Source organism: Cuculus canorus, chromosome 3, assembly GCF_017976375.1.
Source record: "Cuculus canorus isolate bCucCan1 chromosome 3, bCucCan1.pri, whole genome shotgun sequence".
Classification (NCBI taxonomy): domain Eukaryota; kingdom Metazoa; phylum Chordata; class Aves; order Cuculiformes; family Cuculidae; genus Cuculus; species Cuculus canorus.
This window is the reverse complement of record NC_071403.1, coordinates 111,119,149-111,133,993: the sequence shown is the minus strand read 5'-3', so window position 1 is coordinate 111,133,993 and position 14,845 is coordinate 111,119,149. Positions and strand designations below refer to the sequence as shown.

General features: G+C 45.7%; 1 protein-coding gene across 2 annotated transcripts in view; it reads right to left on the bottom strand.

Annotated features, from left to right (window-relative positions):
* The window catches only part of HPCAL1 (hippocalcin like 1), a 66,250-nt gene extending 54,123 nt beyond the window's left edge, over positions 1-12,127 (bottom strand). Inside the window, exon 1 of one of the 2 annotated variants that reach the window (XM_054063144.1) lies at positions 11,998-12,127. The gene's annotated coding sequence lies outside the window, so the exon portion shown is untranslated. The remainder of the gene's footprint in view (positions 1-11,997) is intronic. The other variant, XM_054063143.1, reaches the window with a different exon arrangement.
* Positions 12,128-14,845: the final 2,718 nt, after the last annotated feature.

Here is a 14,845-nt window from a genome sequence, read left to right as displayed (position 1 = left end):
GAAACATCGCAGTAGGTGTATGGTTCAGTCAGAGGTTGAATGTTGCTCCCTTGAGCTCCAGGGCATCAGCTGAGACACAGGTGCATCAGCTCTGGTAGCAGACAGGAGATACATCCTCTACCTACTTCCAGCTGTCACCATGACCGTAACAAGTGTGAATCTCCCCTTGAACGCATCGCGCTGGACGTATGCACCAAGATGGTCACACAGGCCAAAAACTCTCAAGCAAAGCTCCTAGCAGTCACCACAGTGAAGTGCCACTTCCCAGAGGGAAGACTGTAACCAGACGGCTGCCGGAGCACGAAGGAAACACCAGGCACTGACAGTATCAGGAAACAACAACAGGGAGGAGTTCATAACATTCCTTGGAGGATGTGTTTGCTTATTTGGAGCACCTCCTGCACTTACTGACTGAATAGACTTGGGCTCTGAGGCTACTATCACCTCTCATGCTGTAAAGCAGCTTGCATTTTCAGAAGGTGTCCAAATCCTGCCAACTCTCTGCCTTCAGGCTTTCTCCCTCTACAGTTCACTTGGACAACTTTCCAACACAGATTTTTGCCTGTTGCAGCATTTCAGGTACCTAAACCTGCTCACAAAGCCACCCTGACACTGCTTGGTGAATTTAACCTGTAACGGTGAGGTGAAATGCAAAGCCAGGTCCCCCTCTCAGCAAAGACAGATCAAAGAATGGTCGATATTGTACCGTCAAATAAAAAGCAAAACAGGGAGAAAGGGGATGCCAAGTGGTACAGGGATCGTGTGCAACCTCTGCTCTGGCAGAAGGTTGTTTTCCTTTGGTTTCCCTTGGCGTTTAGGTCTATCAGGTAAGTCAACAAGTCCTGAGAGCAGGATAAGATGTTTACCTGAGTGCTGAAATGTGAACTCTCCAATTGAGTTAAGAGACCCATGGCTCCATCTGGAAGACTGTTTGTGACTTGTGCACCTACCCAAGCAGGAATGTCATGTCTTAGCTGTGAGACGTCAGAGTGGGGCCCACAGATGTCACAGAAATCCTACCAAATGGACACATCTATCCCCTCGAGTTTTATTGTGGGATTTTCAGAAACACTCCATGCTGCCCCACACACCTCCACTGCATGTCTGCCGTGCCGAGGCTTTCTTCACAGCACAGAAACACTTGGATTATGACCCAAAAAAGCTTAGACCTAAATTAATAGAAGATTAGATCTACAGTGAGTAACTGTTGTTCCACATCTCCAAAAGCCCCACTCTGAGCATTCCCAAAGGTTTATTTATTAAACACAGCTGCAACGTAGCGGTTAAACCACTGACTGAAGAACAGCCTGAAGTGTGTGGTACAAGAATCTTATCTCTGGCTGATGCTATCATAACACTAATAGTTCTCCCCGCCAGATTCCAGGGAACAACAAGGAAATCAACAGAAACAAAAAGAAGCTTCTGCCAAGGAGAAACCTGCACACCAACAAGGTCTATCATGGAACATATAATGGGCTGCACCACCATAGATTCATCTCCACAGAGGCAGGTGTGATTCCCCTGGCTTTGTAGGAGTCCTGCTCATTTCAGCTCAAACCCACAGACAGCATTTCTGCGTTCCACATCGGTTTTGGCTTCAGTCCCTCCTGCTAACAAACCCCCTCACAACTTGGCTGATAACCTTTGTTTGGCCACTGAGGATGACCACATCAAGACGTCCTGCTTCAGAGGGGTGAGGAACCTGTACAATCCTCTCCTCTGCCCAGTTCACTGAGTAATTAATATCCGCAGTCCTTAGCAAAGTATTTACACAAGCAAAGTTATTTTGCTTATTAAACACACTCCAAACTTGGGTTCCACAAAACCAACTAAAAGGAAACCACAGCAGGGTAAGGAAGCTTTACAAACTCAAGGGTAAGCAAAGGCTTTTTCATGACAGCACCAGGGCTAAGAAGCCAAGCCGAGTAAGTTAATGGTATCACAGAATTGATTGCCAAAGTAAGCTGTACAAGCTCACATATTACACTTAATTCCTCTAGAAGTCGTGCGCACATGAAAGAAGCAAAGGAAGGTATGGAAACTCAAAGACTCTGCCGCCTAAATACATTACACTTTATTTAATCTAATTTAAAGTGTCAGAACAAGATTAATTATTTGCACTTCAAGATTTTTCCCTTACTGAATTGCAGGGTTGTTTTGGTAGGTTTTCCTCCAAAAAGACTATTGACAAATGCCACATACGCCTGGTCAGACATGCACACAAGCGATCAGCCTACAGTTAAAAATTATACAGGCAGCTGGGGAGAGAAAAGTACCAGTTATTTATCTATTTCCTCTTTTAAACTTATTTCCAATACAATTAACTAAATTATGTCATTGTACATTCACTGTCCAGGAAGTTTCTCTCTTCCCCTTTTTAGCCTCCTTTTCAGTTGCATTTCCCTGCTTCACAGGATGCTCTAAACTAAACATTACATTCAAGTTACACAATAAAGATTTCGGAGGAATGGAGTGAAGACGGAAGGTCATGGGAAGGGAGGTATCTGCTAAAATAAGATTTCCTAAGCAGCTATGCAGGGCATAGCAACAACTGCCTTTTATTAAAGGAGATCACAAATTTTTATAAGCTAAAATATCAGGTGGAGGGACACAACAGAGCAGTAGTAAAAAATTTTCCAAGGACTAAATGAAGCTTGAATTTGTTAAAAAAACAAATTACAGTGATAAATGCTGTTACGGCACAGCCAAGGTGCCTCATATAACCTTAACCCTATCTGCATATTGAGGCTTTTTTAACTAAATAAACCTACATTCCAGCTATGGAGTATGCAGCTACATTTAAATTGAGTTTATCACAAACTAGTGCTCCTGGGCAGATCATTTATTCATTCAAAAAAAATTTACACATTCTCATCTTTATAATTGCCAGGGGAAAACCACCTTGAAAGCAAAGCAAAAACCAGATGCACCAGTTTCTTGTTAACCTCCAGATTGCTGGAAAAGCAACATTAAAAGCAAAATTTCCTGCAGAGGTCAATCACAGCTTTAGATGCTATAAAATGTCAACCTCGGGAGACGAAGTTTTTTACCACGAGGCTGATAGTTCTCCCTCTTCTGCCAGGACAGGCTGCTGCTTGCCCGCAAGCAGCCCTCCCGCATCCCACAGCTTCCCTTGGCATAGGCTGTCCCAGCACAAGCCAGGGAACGTGGAGATGCGGTTCAGCCAGAAGCAGGGCCGTCTGAAACACAGCCGGGTGAACCCCTCCTCAGGAGGGGACACTCAGGTGACAGCTCTGGAAGTCCCTTCCTCTTTATAGTTGGCGGGAGCCACAATCTGCATGAAACCAGGCACCTGGAGAAGACTGACGGGGATGGCCAAGAAGTCTAGACTTTGGGATCTGTCACCATTGCTACTCTGGTTAGGGAATTTTTTCCCTCTCCTTACAGTGCTGACATTAAGAAATGGGTTTAAATGGAGGCTGAAAATGGGAAGCAGGAGCCTGGCATCTCCATGGCTTGATGTGGACAGCAGGGTGAGCTGGAGGAGGAGACGAGACAAGTGGTGGCGATTTGGCACCCTGCAAACCGCACATCACACCAGAAACAAGCTCCAGCCAGAGCCACAGAAGCTGGCATAGGGATGTCATAAACACTGGCACAGACAGAGGTGGCAGCAGTGGCCAGCTGCAAGGAGCTCAGTGTGCGGGCACTGCTCTGCCCTATCACTCACATGTCTTCCTCTGGTCAGAGTCCACCCAAACACTGTGCACGAGACAGCGAGAGTGCTCACATGGAAAACAGAAGGCACAATACTATACCTCCACGATATTTAAAAGCCACTGACAGTTCATCTTTGTGCTTACTGACTGTTGCACCAGGAGGCACGCTTGTTTACAAGCCCTGAGGAGGCATAAACATTCAATAGTCAGCCCAGCCTTTTGCATGCATACAGCCCAAGAAAGTTAAAACTTCAACCAAAATGGTTTTGCAATGTTTTCATGAAACTGAGCAAGCAACGCAGAGCATTTTTGTTAGAAATATGCCTCCTCACTAAGCATAAAAAGTCATCGAGCCCATTAACGAGCCATACAAGACCCCAGCAGCAGTCATGGGCACTAAGCATCTGAAAACAAAGCTTGGCAGCAAGATGCAGCTAACTCGAAAAGTCTCAGCACAAATGGGACTAGTGAACACCCAGCTGTGAATCTCCTGGTCTCCAGAAGCCAATGGCTAAGTCAGCTGCTGAGTAAGAAGATCCTTAAACATGTCCTGCAACAAGCCAGAGCTCTGGCAACGGCCAGCAAGGGCACCTTCACTTCCAAAGCATGCTTTTTGAATTACCCTCATAAAAATGAGCATTCAGTCAATTCACTTGTTTCTAGTGCTATCGGTTTGTAACAGCTTGCCTCACATAACGGACAAGACTTCTGGAAAGCCGCAGCACACACCTTGCAAACAGCTTGCCAACAGTCCCTGTCAGGGGTGATGAAAGACACGAGCAAACATCAGGAGATCTGAGAAGAGAAATCACAGTTGGTGCAGCTGAGAAGCTCATATCTGGCAAAACTTGCATGTTGCAAACCATTTTGTCAGAAGAGAGATCCCCTCTGGCGATGTGCAGGGTGATTGCTTCGGTTCTCCACTCTGGAGGACCCAGCAGTACCTTGGCAGGCATCAGCAATGGGATTTTCTTCTGCAAAGACTCCTCTCCTCCTCGCAGCTGGGTAGGGAGATGTTACTGGAGCCATATATTCCTCCTCCTGCAATTGCAGGCTGCTCTGCAGGGTCCAGCTATGGCTGCTGTGATCTTAGGAGGACAAAGGCAGACTCTGCTCCTTAGCAAAGTGCTACCAGGTTTCCCACAGGGGACAAACCTGGCTGGGCAAGTCAGTCTGCAGGTTCAGGACATCCTTAAGAAGACAGGAGAGGTGGACTAGAAGATGAATTAAAAATGAAGGACTGCCATTCCTCCCTTCATGTATCTCTTGAGAAAAACATAGCTCTTAGTAACAGCTTTAGGGCTAGATTTAGGAACAAATGCCATTCTAAGAAGCATGACACAAGCAGAACAGAAAGTTGTGGCTGGAGTCTAAAGAGCTTGTTCTCATTTGCTTTCAGACCATTATCACAGCTCCAATTACCTTCAGCTGGAATGAAATCAAATTTCCATTTAAAAAAAAAAAAAAAAGTCTTCTGATACATTTTCTGACAACCCCAGAAAAGCCTCTGTTTGGCCAAGGCAGAGCTGCTGCTCCTGGGACAAGCCTGGCACAGAGGAACGCAGCACCCCAAGCCTCATACTGTGCTCCCCAAGGAGACAGGCATCTGTGAAGCAACCAAACTCCTGTTCCGAGAACCTGAGAGGGGACCACAGCCATCACTGAGGGTACAACACCCAGCAAACCCCCTCAGTCGATGAGTTACGAACAGCAAAAGAATAACTGAGATTAAAAGGTCTTCCACCATCGATTTCAGTGGGCTTGCTCCACGTCAAACCTAAGCCAAGGAGAATCATTTGCCATAGGATTTGGGGCAGTTGGGCACCTTACACCAGTCCCTGTCCTAGCCTTGGCTTGCCATCTTCCCCTGGACCTGGCTTCACAGCACAAAGCCGGGCGAGAGACTGGACACAGGCACATGCTCGTTCCCATTTCAGTGGTTCTGGTTTTATGGACTGGTCACAAAATGTGACTGTCAAGTACCTGGATTTCCATCTCCCATTTTATATAGCATAAGTGCGTCCTTTAATAAGTAGCACCTATGTTCTGGGACACACCCCCCCCTCCTTGAATCCCTCTGAAGCAGAGCTGACATACATGAGCTCAAGAGCAATAAAATTCAGCCCACCGAAAATCAAAGTAGTGTCAATCACAAAGGTCCTTTTATATTGTCTCTGCTTTCTCCCTTTTCCTCTACAGAGCAACTCCATCTCTCCCTGTAAAAGAGGTTTAGAAGGACAGACAGCAGCAAGAAAAGTGACACAAGACAGAGGGGTATTGGCCCACTGAAGAAGAAACTCAACTTGGAAAGAATGGCAGAAGCCCCAATTCGTTCCGCGATGCCGTTTTGTGCAGAGAACTATGAAAGGCAGCTGCCTGCGATACCCACTGGCCAGGCAGCTCCTGCCAGCCCTGTGCTCCCAAGCCCCAGTTTCAACCTGCTGCCTCCCCTTCAGCTCTGGTGAAGACGATATAGGGTTTTCAAGCATCTTCAAACATATTTAACAAATGTTGCTTCTAAGGCCTTTCCTAAGCACCGCAAAATATGCCTGCTTTCTTTTGAACACACATTTCATAATTAAAGTCAGTGCTAACGGTTATGCATTCACGATGTCCTCCCCTGTAACTCCCACTCCCCTCTCATGCGCACGCAGCTCTCATCAGCCAGCCCCAAATTGTCCTCCAAAGGAAAAGACTGATTCTCTCCAGATATGTTTTAAGAAAGACAAAGTGATGTCTTTGGAAAAACACCATTTACCTGCTAAAAGAGAAAAAAAAAAAAAAAACAAAAGCTTCCCTAAAGAGAAAAAGGAAAGGATGCCCTGCAAATGCTGACTGGCTCTGACGGCGGCTATCTGCAGCGCGACCAAAAGCAGTGAGCTTTCTCCCCTCGCACCACAGGCAAGCTGCCAAGAACAGAGCATCCTGCGCACAATACCCTTTAGAAAGAAGGAAAAACACGCAGAAAAAAAAAAAATCCTGCTACCTCCGAGCAAGAAAAAGCATCCCTTCTGCACAGACACGCTAGCCTGTGCGGAGCAGAGGTGAATGAGAAGCATGGTGAGGAAGGCTTGCAGCACGCCCACGCCCTGGCTCCCAGCCCCCCAAAGGCATTTCTTTTCCTCCTTCCTCCCACCACCGCCACCCCACTCCTCCCCCTTTTCTGAAATGACTTTGTATGAGCCACGTGCCAACTTTCAAGCATTAGCAAGATGTATTTCCTTATCCCATGCTCAAGCTATACCATCCATCACATGCTTGTGCTTCGAAGAAATCACAAGAATTTGTGTTGGCATACCAGAACGCACACACACACACACATACTCTCCCTCCACTCCCCAGGCACTCATATGAAATGCTTCTTGCACTTCCAGTGGTGGGAAGTATGTTCCTGATGCTGGCACGTTGCATGGTTGGGGAATCAAAAACAACCTTCTTTGCCATTCTGACTAGTCTACTGGTTAATTCATTACAACAAACCCATTGTCCAAAACAAAAACATAATCTAATTGCTAAACCAGCCGCCCCAGTTTAGCCGTATCTCTTGGCAAGCGTCTCAGGATCCCAGTACAACACCTTTACAGCGAGCATCTCTGTATGTGCAAGCCATGCCTTCCACCCTAAAAGTCTCCAGGTGTGGACTGGTCACCCAAATCCAGTATTTTCCAACCCAGGTGGATATTTAAAGAGATACCATCAGCTCAGACCACCTCTCTGGACACATTAAGATTAGAGCAACTGAAATACCAGCAAGCATACTTTTTCCCCAGTTGTTAAACATCCAGCTGCACTTTTTTCCATTTAGGCAACCTGATCTCCCTTGAAAACAGAGGGCAGAAAAAGAAAATAAGGCTAAAAGAAAGTTGTAGAAGCCAACAAAAAAATACTGGCAGAAGGTCTCAAAGGCTGGTGCATGAACTGTATGTAACTACAGCTACATTTAAGTTTTTTTCCAAGGCAGATTTCAAATAGATCACGTTGCTTGAAACAGGCAGTTCAATCATCGGGAAACATTCAGTGTGCAAGAGAAGAGAAAAGCTGACCAGGTTGCAGCTGGCATCTTTTGCACAGAATGCTGCTGGTATGGGTTTCCACAGTATCTCAATTAACATGGATCACCAGGGAGAACTCCTTGAACTACTTGCTGCTTTCTTTCGTTTTAAAAAGATGCACACCTACAGGACAAGAAACACTGAAACAGCCGAAGCACTACCCTCATCTCTTCTACCCTGGTTATTCACAGGTATGTACAAACCCACCATGCAAATAATAAGCAGCATTTCTTAATAATAAAAAGGGCATATTTCATGCAATGCAATCCAGAAGAACTGAAATATTTCTTAGTTTACAAGATGGCTTTGCATCCCCTCACACCTGCCTTCTAATTCCAGTGCAATCAGCGCAGGAGAATGCATAATTCATCCCACAGTCAATCCTGTGGGCCTCCTAGTCATTAAGCAACACAACACTGAACTTCCAGAAAGGTCACGTTTCTAGGAGGTTCAGCTGAGCAATGCTCTGCCCTGTTCGTTTCAAGGCTCAGGGAGGTAAGGCAAGGAGATCCTTCATGGGGTATTCACCATTGTTTAAGGATTCACAATCACTTTGCTATCTGAGCGTTACAATAGGCAGAAGATATTTATCTGGGGAAGTCAAGAAATGCAGAAATCAATGGGTTAATTAGCAAGTTAGTAAAACACAACCTACCATGAAAGCTTTTATACAGCAAAAGGTTGATGAAGGAAAGACAAATGTTTGCATTTGTTATACTCTCAGGATGGCAGAGGACTGTTGGAACAAGGGAAAATTCAGGCACTGATTTAAAACATTTTTTTGCTTATTAAAGCTGAAATCCAACAATGTGCAAGAGCAAACCCTTCCACCATCCATGGGTAGGATCCCACACAATACGGTAATACAGTCAACGTGAGCTAAAATAAATCACCTCTTGTCAAAAGAAATTTAACTTCAGTCTGAGTTAAGCTCCATGAGGACACTGAAGTTGGAGACCAAGTGTTTTCTAATACAGACAACAAAGAAACTGTTCCTGCACACAGACATTATTGGAAGCATCCTAGGAACATGAGGAAAAACACATTAACAGAAGAAAAAAATGTTTTTCCTCCATTCACTGGAAAACATATTGCATTTGTTACTGAATCTGACCTAAAAGTCATGCTTGAAGGAAAGACCAGCAGTTCTTTGGAAAAGTGTAAGATCCTCTTCCCACGAGTCTCCATGCATCTTGTGTACGCAGACAGCACGACCTCATTCCTTACAGTGTCACATCACTAAAAGCAATAAAAAAAACCCAACAGTATAAAATTTTAATTCAGATTGCCCTCTTGGTCTAAGAGCATTATTGCCTCGCTCACGTCAAAAAGACCGTGGTCTTGCTTGGAGCAAAAAATCATGTTGCGTATTTTTAATTGCAACCATTTCTAATCGCAGATCACATGCTTTCTTTTATTTTTTTTTTCCTCTTTTTATTTTCAGAGTCAGAATCCAAGCCTAATGTTGCTTAGGCTACAAAGTAATCTCTATCATCAGCTCCCAACAACTGGCCCATGTTATTCCCATGCCTATGAGCTGGGATGGCCCCACAGTGCCAGCTGCGACACACAGAGGGCAAAACATTGACGCAGCCTCATTTGGGAACCCCAAAAGGTTTGTCTGCGCTCACACAAGTTCTTGCTGGTGCAAGTATCCAGCTGCAAGAGCAAACCCCACTCCTGCAGCTGGCAGAACTCCTTTCCCCCTTGCAATTCCCCAAACAGACAAAGCTACGCAACATAAAGCACTCTTTTTTTTGCCAGCATAGCCAATTCCTCAGCAGAAGCGCTGCCAGTGTTGCGACAGCCACCCTATAGCAGCACGCGCTTTTTCTCCCCTCCCAGTTTCCTGCACTTCCACCTCTACACAGAGAAACCTCAAAATTTAAGGCAAGAAACAAAAAAAGCTGGCTGGCCACCAAATCCCCACCCGATCTCGGTGAAGATGTGGGCTGATTATCTGCCTTTCCTCCCCTCCGAACCTCACCGCATAGATGAAATCAAACATAGGCAGTTGTAAGATCCTTACGCCTGAATCGAAGAACAACTGATCCAAGCACTTGGGAAGAACCAAGGCACTGGGAGCGAGGTGGATATTTGGCCCCAGAGCAGACAGGGTCCTGTGCAGGCTCCTCTCTGGCTCTGTTTCCCCGCCAGCTGCTGCGAGAAGCAACCGATGATGCTGGTGCGACCGCGCACAGGACACTGTTATCATGGCATTTGAGCTGCTGAAATAGCCCCCTGGTCTTTGCTCGAGTTTCATCTCAGGCAAGAAGAGCTTTCAACGCAAACCCACAACAAATAGCTCCTATTGGGAAAACCATGGAATATTTTCGGGAAGGAGTAATTGATTCTCCCTTTCTTACCCCCCATCCCCAAGAAAATTTGATCTCTCTACCAGTTTTTCACTTGTGAATGAGATTACAGGACAACGCTCAGTTCCAGCACTTGCCTGCAAGTATTCCTGTGAAAAAAAGCCAGAGTTCTGTCATAAGGGTATAAATTTCCCAGCTGTGTGCAGGAGACACAGACCTGCTGAACACCCAGCTGGTTTTCTCACCAAACCTTTCATTCCAGATGATGCATTACGCGACCTTTTCCCAAACTGAGCAGAAACTTATTTGCATGGAAACCTAATTGTAAACACACTTGCCTTGTTTTATTCCCTACTGCTTGTGATTCTCAGTACTTCGGCAGCTACTGCGTGCCGGAGCCCTGCACTCCAAATCCCTCGGCAGACCGATGGAAACCAAGACTGGCAGATGGCTTTGCTGCCACAACCTCCCGGGAGCAGGGTGTCACCCCTTGCCCCGGGTTCAGGGGACCGGGGTGACCCCAGCTGCATCCATCCAGCCTCCCGCACGGCTGCGGACATCTCCCAGGGGAGAAGGCTGCCAAAAAAATCCTACTCTCCAGAGGCAAACACCAGGATTTTTTAAAAGCCGTTTGGGAAGGTGGCAAATAGGAAGTCCGGATCTGAAGGAGTTGACTCAAAGCAACATTCACGCGGTGGGAACTTTGCCGGGTAAACCATTAACCAACATAAAGCAGAGCTGCGTAACCCCCTCTATCATCAAGGCAGGATTCACACACCCCACATACACACACGGGGGCATGTGTATATTTATATGCACAAATATATATATGTATATATTGAGACACATATATATGTGTGTGCATATACACATTTATATCCATATATATGTGTATATACATGTGCGTGTATGTGTATATACACATATATGTGTGTGTATATATGTGTGTACGTATATATACAAACATATGTCTGCATATATAGGGGTATACATACATATATGTGTGTATATATGCATATGTATGTATATATAAGAGTATATATGTGCATGTACATACAGATACACACACATATGCACACAGATATAAACATATATATAGATCGATATGGATATATGTGTATATATACGTATATACATACAAATATACTTATATATGGGTAGATATGGATATATGTGTGCATATATACATACACACATATATAGGTAGATATGGATATATGTGTATATATACGTATATAGAAATATATATATACAGATAGATATGGATATATGTGTGTATATATGTATATACATACATATGGGTGTATATATGTTTATGTATGTGTATATATACACAGATACACACACAGACACAAACATACATCAAAAGGAAGACACAGACACGCGTATCTGTCTCTTTTTCCAAGGGCATATACATATATATGTGTGTATATATATATGAGTAGATGTGTATGTACACACACATACACACTCATATACACACTTATATAGACATACACCTATATATATGGACATATGTGTGTATATATACATATATACATACATATGGGTATGTCTATATATGTATATACACACAGATACACACACATATACACATATATATACAAATAGACATATATATATACACGCATATGGCTACACGTGTGTATATATACATGTACACATACCTATGGGTGCATATATATGTCTCTGCACGTACATAGGTGCCCGTGCACAGCGATACCCGAGCACACCCCGCAAAGCAGGCGCACAGCCGCGCACGCAGCCCCTTTCCGAGGCAGGGGAAGGCGCCGGCGCTGCTCGGGGCGAGGCGGGCGCTGCCCCGGGGCCGGGGGGGACCCGCCGCGACTCCCCCGGGGGCGCCCGTCCACGCTCCCCCCGACCGGCCCCTCTGCGACCCGAACCGCGCTCCCCGCCGCCCTCCGACCCCGCTGCCCCGCAGCCCCTTACCCGGCTCGGCGGCTCTTTCGGAGCTACAACTCCGCAGCGGCTCCCGGGCGAGCCGCGCGCCTGCGGAGCGGCGGGGAGGGAAAGAGGAAATGAGCGGGAGGCGCATGGGAGGGAGGGAGGGGGAGGAAGGAGCGGCCGCCGAGGGAGCGGGGCACGGCGGCGCGCGGAGCTGCGCTCGCCCGGCGGGGCGCTGCGGGGGGGGGAGGGCGGAGCGCCCCGCGCCGATGCCCCGACGGGCACCGGGGACCCACCGGGCACCCGGCAGGGAGCGCGGGGGACAAAGTTGGCGTTTGTCGGGTGTTTTTTTTTTTTTTCTTTCTTTCCTACTTTTTTTTTCTTTCTCCCCACCCTTTTTTCTTTTTCCCCCTTCTCCCCTTTTTTCCTTCTGTTTTTCTCTTTTTTCCCCTTCTCCCCTTTTTTCCTTCTGTTTTTCTCTTTTTTCCCCCTTTTCTTTCCCCTTCTTCTCTTCTTTTTTTTACCTTTTTCACCCCTTTTTTCTTTTTTCCTTTTCTTTTTTCTTTCCCTTTTTTCTTTTCTTTTTTCCCTTTTCTTTCCCTGTTTTCTTCCCCCCTTTTTTCTGCCTCTTGTCTTTTTTCTCCTTTTTCCCCCTTACTATTCTTCCCCCTTCTTTTCATTTCTGCTTTTTTCTTTTTCTTTTTTTATTTCCTTTTCATTCTTTTCCTTTTTTCTTTTCCCCTTTTTTCTTTTTTCCCCCTTTTTTCTTTCCTTTTTCTCTTTCCTTTTTTCTTTACCCCTTTTTTCTTTTTTTCCCTTTCCTTTTTCTCTTCTTTCTTCCCCCTTTCTTCTTTTTTCCCTTTCTTTTTCACCCTTTCTTTTTTCCCATTTTTCTTTTTTCCCTTTTCCCCCATTTTTTCCTTTTCTTTCCTCTTTTTCCCTTTTCCTTCCCTTTTTTCTTTTTCCCTTTCCTATTTTTCCCCTTTCTTTTATTTTTCCCCTTACTTTTCTCCCCTTCTTTTCTTTTTTCCTCCATTTTCTCTTTTCCCTTTCTTCTTTTTCCTTTTTTTCTTTATTTTTCCCTCCCCCACACACATTTTTTCCCCTTTTTAAATACTCTTTTTCCCCTTAAAGCAAATAAGGGAACGATGGAGCCATACTCTGCGTCTCCAGCTCATGCCCAGCCCTGCACACGTCTCCAGCACAACTGGAGATGCAAGTTTTCAGTGTTCAGGGAGGACAGTAGCACCTCTGATGCAGTCGCCGCAAGCGAGTCCAGCAGCCTCACAACATACCCTGCGTTTCCCCACCGGCCAGGGCGATGCAAACAAGCCCACTCTGCCACCCAAAATGCCCCCATCCCAGCAGTGCCCTCCAAGGAGGCTGATTATGATTCAGGTGAATCTGGTGCAGGTAAATTTGAGGCGCAGCTGAGCCTATGGCTGGATGGAGTCCTGCCTGGCTGATGACAGGTGAACTTGCACAGCCTCCCTGCGTACCCCATCACGAAATGGAGGGGATTGCTAATCTTCCTAAGGAAGGTAATTTGAAGCCTTGCTCAGAAATACATCTTGCAGGACAAAGAAGTGGATCCTCCCATTAGGATTCTCCCCCCAAGCTCCTGCCCAGCATATTTTCGATATATGGAGAATTTAATGCAGTCGCCACTGTGCCTTATCGCCAGCTTTCACTCTGCCTCCCGTTATGGGAGACTAAGTGAGCACATTCAGTGCAGTCGAAAGATAAGAACTGAATAGAGCTGAAATCAAGGCCACACCAGGAAAAAGATACTTGAAGATTTTAGTGACAAACCTTGGGAGGCAAGGCAGAGGCAGAAACAAACAGAAAAATCCTACCACCTCCAAGGGAATGTTTTTTCAAAGCTTATGTCTGTAATAAGTCCAACAGATCTTTATAAGGACAGCAAAAAAAAAAATATATATTTTTATATATATATAAAAATCCAAACCTTTCACATGTACTCCAGAGCTTGAATACATTGAAACCAAAACGTCAATACAAAGAGATGAAAATGTTTACTCAACAATAGCCATTTTCTCCAAGGCCTTTCAGAAATAGCTCAACTATTTTGCCACCTTAAAAAAAAAAACATAAATAGAAACTAGTGTCAGCCCAAGGCAAAGAACAAGCTTGGAAACTAAAGAACCCGGACAGTTAAAAACTACAAGCAACTCGACTAGGAATGTATAATGGAAAACCGTACGCAACCACCATTGCTTCCAACTTCACATGCTGGAAGCTGAGTTCTGGTAGGAGACGATTACACGTGAGTAATTCCCTTGATTTCCCCACAACCCCATCCCTGCGTGAGCATTGCTCACGTAAGCGCGGCGGCTACGGCTGTGGCTCCTGCCATGCCTCTGGCTGCTCTGCCAGCGAGGGCGGTGGCACAGATGACGACACCGCTCTTCACCCAGGAATAGGTGGCAACAGAGCAAGTACCTACTTGAAGCCTCCTCCCACATTTACAGCTCTCGGGGATGACATTTGGCAAGAAGAGGCAGCTTATGGTGTTCAGTCCGGCTTTCATTTCTAACGTGTTTGTCACCTCCTTGCCCCAAGAGCAGCAGCTGCATCCTGCAATGGACAGGCTGTGAGATGAGACCTGCAGCCACTGATGGACCCTGCAGTGGTTCCTCACGGGGATGCCCAGATTTGATGGGGCTCCGTGGCTGCGAGTGCCCTGCCTTTGGATTAGTGTGATCCTCAGGTGGATGCCACCATGCTGCACTGGACCCTGCTCAGTACTCAAATGTTTCTGTTGGGAGATGTCTATACTAGGAAATTCGGGGACATTTTATGATCAGTGGGTACCTAATTGAGAAGTGGCCATGACTTCTTCTGTCTTCAAGACCCCAAGTATTCTGTATAT